At 39.3% G+C, this 6,387-nt stretch overlaps 1 non-coding gene across 1 annotated transcript; it reads left to right on the plus strand.

The window, feature by feature from the left end:
* Nucleotides 1-4,842: 4,842 nt before the first annotated feature.
* LOC141589324 (small nucleolar RNA R71) lies at nt 4,843-4,949 on the plus strand. Its single transcript, XR_012520268.1, has one exon. It is a non-coding gene; the product is annotated as a small nucleolar RNA R71 (small nucleolar RNA).
* Nucleotides 4,950-6,387: the final 1,438 nt, after the last annotated feature.

The following is a 6,387-nucleotide window of genomic DNA, read 5'->3' on the forward strand; positions in this document are numbered from 1 at the left end:
CCCTTTGGTGGACTCCTTAGGGTACTCATGTGGTTTTATCATGAGTCTTGGGTGCGGTAGTTTTATCCGCATTTCTCTAGGTCTGCGTGAGTCTAGGATTAGGGTTGAGCCGTGTTTTGGCCATGTTTTAAATGTAACCTCTGAGCCAAAATACTAGCTTCCCTACCTCGTGGTATAGACTCGAGTTACAAAGTGACTATTGACTGTACTAGTAACTTATGCCTGTCTCTAGATATATTGTCCTTTCTTGTTTGATGATTCTATGAATCATAGAAGGTGAGATGCAAGCCGGCTATGGTTGATAGAGTTTGGATTCTGGATGTTATGTGATTCACATGATAGTGTAGTATGAGTCGGTCTAGTATTCGCATGCTAGGACTATGTGTTGTTATATTGTTGTTCACATGATAAGCACGATTGTCTAGAATCTATATGCTAAGGCTATGTGTTATTCATATTCATATTCTTATGTTTACATGTTATATTAATTATGACATTTCGTGGCTGGGAGAACTCGGAATTACTCCCCACTTTGATGTGGTTTCGTATTTGTATAAAATGCGAATGACAGGTAGGTGATGCATATATGGGGTACATGGACGAGCTAGCGAGCAAAGTAACCTTGGGACCTAGATTGGCTTTATTTTATTGTGACCCTTAAACACTTTTTATGTCACATACATTTTAGGGACATATGTCTCCCTCTTTACATTTAGTTGTATAGTTTGCTATTCGCGACTTTAGCGATGGTTATGTTATGAAACTTCTAGTTAGACCTTGTATGTTTGACACCTTCCAATTTGGATATCTTTATAACAGGTTATGGTTTTAAAAATTACAGGTTTTTACCCAAATGAACCTATTACAAACATATCCATGCAGTTTTTATTTAGGAATTACGTGTTTACTTTTCCGCAATAAATGAGGGTGTCACACCCTCTAAAGTGCGCATGTTGACTTGGATTTCAGCATTATCCGCATATTGTTTAGCAAACTCGATTGCGGCATCGTCCCAAGTAGCGATTTTCTTGTGTTCTAGCGAATAGAACCATTGTTTTGGGATGGTGTCAAGAGATGAAGGAAAGATCCTTAAGAACATCTCGGGTTTAATGCCTTTGATAGACATGTAATCCTTGAAGGCACGGATATGGTTCAAAGGGTTTTCGTGCCCCTTGAATTTCGGGATATCCGTCATGTTGAAGTTGGTTGGCAACTTGGAACTCACAGCCTCATATTTGCGATTGTTCTCCCTATAAATATCATCCCCTTTGAGATACATCAACTGTTTCTCCAAGTATTGGAGTCGTTTCTCAGCTGCAGTCATACCTATGGGAGGGTTTTCGTCACTGAAGTTGTTCACGAAGTCATCGGCTATTTCACTTTCTCGAGGAGGCATCCTCGTTTCCACGGCATATATTCGGCCCTCAATGGTGTCAAGGCGATCATAAACTTGGTCTTGAGTAACTTGGAGACGAGCTAGCGCGGCTAGGATTTGATCATTACCATTCTGGAGTTGGTTGAAGTTCGCGTCGCTTGTTTCAGGCATCTTGGAAACTGAATCAGAGACCGACGACGAATCAAAACACGATCGACCACTCTAGCACACTTACTTGAGAAGAAATGTTTTGACTTGTGAAGTGGGAGTGTGCCACTTGTGTTAGGAGTGTGCCACTTGTATCAGTGAGTTTTGAGGAAATGACAAAGTTTGAAAAATGTTGGTCCTAGTCAACTTTAGTGTAGTTGTAGGAGTGGACTCGAAGTGAGGTTTTGAAATGGGTTTTGAGGCCCGAATTTTGACTCGACAACTGGACAGAGTTTCGGCTTGTTTTGCGCTAATGTTAGGCCCAAGTTTCGAAATTTTGCATTTTAAAGAAGGATTTTGTTTTTATAAAATTCGTCATGGTCTCGTTTAGAAAATGGTAATCACCTATGGTACAAACAATATACAAGCATTATAAGGGATGCTGAGTGCATTTAGAAGGGTTTTGGTTTAAAGGGTGGGTTGCCATACCGAACAATCAAACCCGAAGTCTGTGGAGTGGCTCGTACCAAACAAGAGTAAGGCCGATTCCTAGTCCATTTCCTCAAGTAGTGAAAGTCCTTAATACAAACAAGAGTAAGTACCATGGTATGGATGACGTCAATCGCTATCCATCCTTAGGCCCAAATAAGAATTAGGACCGTTTAGACGGGACGATTGGCCGAATGGGTTGGGTTGGGCCTAGGAAGGCCGAATGAAACGATCTAGGAAGACCGAGTTATGAAAACCGACAATTGTCTTGTAAAAACTATTCCCTAACCTTGTTCAAGTTTCACCCTTTTGGCTACACGTAAGTGTATTATCCCCAGCGGAGTCGCCAAACTGTGGACACGGGCCCACGGGGGCGCTTGGGAACAAGCGTTTGCATTTATGGAGTCACCACCAATTTATTGTGGAAAATTGGAAACCGTTCGAATACCTCGTGCCATGTCAAGACACAAAGTAATGACATGAACACCAAGAACTCGTTACCCTTTGCATTCTATGTCTAGAATGACTCTCGTGGATGCCAATGAACACGGATGTTCACATAGATTTGGAGTAAGGGGTGAGGGTACGTATTAGGAAGCTCTTTTGATCGAACACCTAATCCCGCCCGCCTCGATAGCGGCCTCTACTAATGATTATGGAAAGTCGTCTATACTTGATATATCGTCGGTTATATGCATGCAATGCAACATCCATTAGATTAGTTCTAACATATGAAGAATTAGTACTAAGTCGGTTATCACGTAATTTAACATACAATTGGGTCAAAGTTGAGATTTAGGATCGATTACATGTGAAAACATACAATACAATACAAGACAAGAAAAATCAATACAACAAAGAAAAAATACAATAATTACATTGAATTAAATGATTTATGTCGAAAATACATCCAAAACGGATAATTTGAGAAAGAAAGAAATAAATAAACAAACAGGAATTAAGGGTGATAATACGAATAGTAGTTAATTAAATACGTAAGCTAAAACTAGGTCAAAGCAAGACGAGAGTTCAGAGTCAGAAATAAACCAGGAAGAGGCGCAGCAAGCTGCGCCCTCTGGAAGAGGCGCAGCAGTTGCTGCGTCTGTTCCTTGGCTCAGTTCTGGCTGTGAAGCCGGAATTGCAAATCGTTAATGTTCGTTGGTGATTTTAAGGCTTGATTATACTATTTGACTCGGGTGAAAGTGATTAGCAGATTATTTACATGTGATTGATGGGTCATGAAAGCGATAAACATGGATGAAACCGATTAATATGAATTAATTGCAAGATTAAAAAGGGTTAATTAGTGAATTGAATAAACTAATTAGGTTAAATATGATGAATTAATGATGGACTAATGATGAATATGGTAATAAACAGGTAAGAATATATCAAAGATCAAATTCCAGAAACTCAATATGAATGAATCGAATTTCTACAACCCGGTTTGACTTTAATGACGAAAACCCGCAAATATTGGTTATTTGGGATTTGAGTCGGGAATTAATGATAAATTATATGTTAATGATGATGAACAATATGTTAAATTATCATGTGAATGAAACAAGAACAAACAAAGACGAAAGAAAACAAAAGGACGAAACCAACAGAAGACGAAGGAAGAAGAAGAGAAGCAAGAACGGCGGCAACCTCTGGAAGAGGCGCAGCAAGTACTGCGTCCTTTCCAAGAGGCACAATAGTTGCTCCGTCCCTTCTCGACGTCAATCTCCTGTTAATCCGTAAAAAGGGTTTAAACAAAGGGTTTTAGAAATCGGTTTTAATTGTATTTTCGACTTAAATCTTACAATATGATTACAACAATAAAGAACAATAAATAAACGAGAGATTAACACCCTCAGACTTACATGTTTGACGAAAAGAGATGAACTAAGTACACGTTTAGTGATGCTCGACTCGAATGTAGACGAAAGTGCCCTCGTAAGAGGAAAACGACTAAGATTGATTAAGTTGATTATTGTGGAGTTGGTCAAATTGGTCGGTCATGCAAAACGAGGCTGGTACTCAGAAAGATCCGAGCTTACGTGGTCGAAAGTTCAAGCACGTAGGCGCCAAAAAGTAAGAACGTGGTCTAGAATGCAAAGGGAGAAGAGAAGGGCGGACACTCGTGTGAGAAATATGTGAGACCGAAGGTCTCTATTTATACTAATCACACGGAGGAAATAGGGTTTTCAGAGAAACTTTAGAAGTGAATCTCGAAAAGATATGAAAAGATACAAAAAAATACGCAGAAAAGGACTTGGGAAGAGGCGCAGCAGGCACTGCGTCTCTTGTAAGAGGCGCAACACTTGCTGCGTCCTTTCCCAAGTGGTTTCCCCCTGCGGAAGAAAGATTCCTGTGTTTAGTTTATGGAATAACGGAATAATTTTGTTTTCCTTAATATTTTGTGTGAATATTACGGGAAATTGTTTACCAAAGATTAAAAGATTTATAAAATATGGAATAGAAATATCCGGAACATTCCAGAACATTCTGACTCGGCATTTTAACGGTTATCATAAAATGAAGACGGTTTTAGGCCCGGACTCCAAATGTACTCTAATTACTGCCAAAACGACCGTATCGACACGTAGATGACAATTAAGAGGTAGACATAAATGTTTGAGCGATCACTTGACGATAAACTTACGAACTGTCACAAATCGTCCGCGTACCAACCATGCGGCCCAATCATCACCGGGTGGTTTACGGGAGGTGCAGAAATGAGGTATCTACAAACATCAGTGAACATACCATTTGATCCCATGTTGAGAATGTTTCTTGAGTCTTCATAAAGACCATTCCAAAATTGGTGTACCAAGAACCACTCGCTAAGTCCATTATGAGGACATGAGCGACAAATTCCTTTGAACCACTCCCAAGCTTCATACAAAGATTCTTCATCCCTTTGCTTAAAACCCGTAATTTGAGCTTTTAGCATGTTAGTCTTTTCCGGAGGGTAGAATTTTTTGTAGAAAGCTAGAGCCAACTTCTTCCAAGAGTCAATTCCAAGAGTAGCCTTATCAAGACTTTTCAACCATTGTTTTGCGGTGCCAATTAGAGAAAAAGGAAATAAGACCCATCGAATTTGGTCTTGAGTCACACCGGTTTGTGAAATTGCATCACAATAGTCACAAAAACTCTCCATGTGAGAGTGAGGGTCTTCACTAGGCATTCCCCCAAATTGGCTTCTTTCGACTAATTGGATAAATGCAATGAAATTTACGGTTAAGTGTTGTGGTGTGGGAGTATCATTGGGTAGGTTCTCCTCGATTGGTATGGAATGTGATGAAAATTTAGGCATTGTGGGTTGATTTTGTGATTGATTTGGTGGTTTATTTTGTGTTGGGTTCTCTTCATCTTCTCTTTCAAAAGGGTTGATGAACTCAATAGTATTTGGTTGAATATATACAACCTCACCAATTCCTCTCAAAGTGTTTCTAGAAAGCCTTCTATTGGTTGTCAAAGTCCTTTCAATCTCGTGATCAATGGGTAACAAGTTACCTTGTGATCTTCTAGACATGCAAAATATCAAACAACTTGAAAACAATTAGAACAAACCTTGAGGAGTTTTACTTCCCCAAGGCAAAGAAAGACACAACTAATAACAATCTAAGAAAATTAAATCAAGTTAACACCGTCCCCGTCAACGGCGCCATTTTTGGTCGGACTCACTTGGAGCTTAATTTTCGGTTACTTGTCGTTAGGAGCACCTAGACCAAAACAATATTTATAACTTCACAAACAACTCTACTATTAGTAAAGAGGCAAGTAAAAGTCGGATCCCAATGGACGGGTATTGATGTAGGATTTTCGATTGCAAGTAGCGGTGTCTAGGGGTGTCACAATTTGGGTTGAGATAAGAAGATCACTAAACTAAATAACAATTAAAGTAAACAAGCAAGATGATTAAAATGAGATGTAAACAATTGATTAAAAGCACTAGGGTGTCATGGGGTCATAGGGGATTCATGGGAATTGATCATACAAACATATTCTCAAATTATAAGCAAGCAATTATTGTTGTGATAGGTCGAGTTGGTTTATATCTTACAATCCTAGGAAGGTTTGGGCCCCGGAGCCGAATCGATTAGATTGTACAACACCTACAAGTCGACTTAATCCTCCCCACTCAACTATATGCATGGTCTAATGATACTCGAGTTGGTTTAAGTCTTACAAGTCTCGTTGAAAAGGTAAGCGATGGGTAAAAACTACAAGGATTCATAGGCTCGCATTTCATCAAACATAACATGTGCATAAGTTGAGATCACAACAACCAAGCAAATAAATTATGAAAACATAATAATTTAAGCATGAATCATCCCCCATGTTGGTTTCCCCTAATTACCCATTAACCCTAGTTAAGGAAACTACTC

Source organism: Silene latifolia, chromosome 6, assembly GCF_048544455.1.
Source record: "Silene latifolia isolate original U9 population chromosome 6, ASM4854445v1, whole genome shotgun sequence".
NCBI lineage: Eukaryota > Viridiplantae > Streptophyta > Magnoliopsida > Caryophyllales > Caryophyllaceae > Silene > Silene latifolia.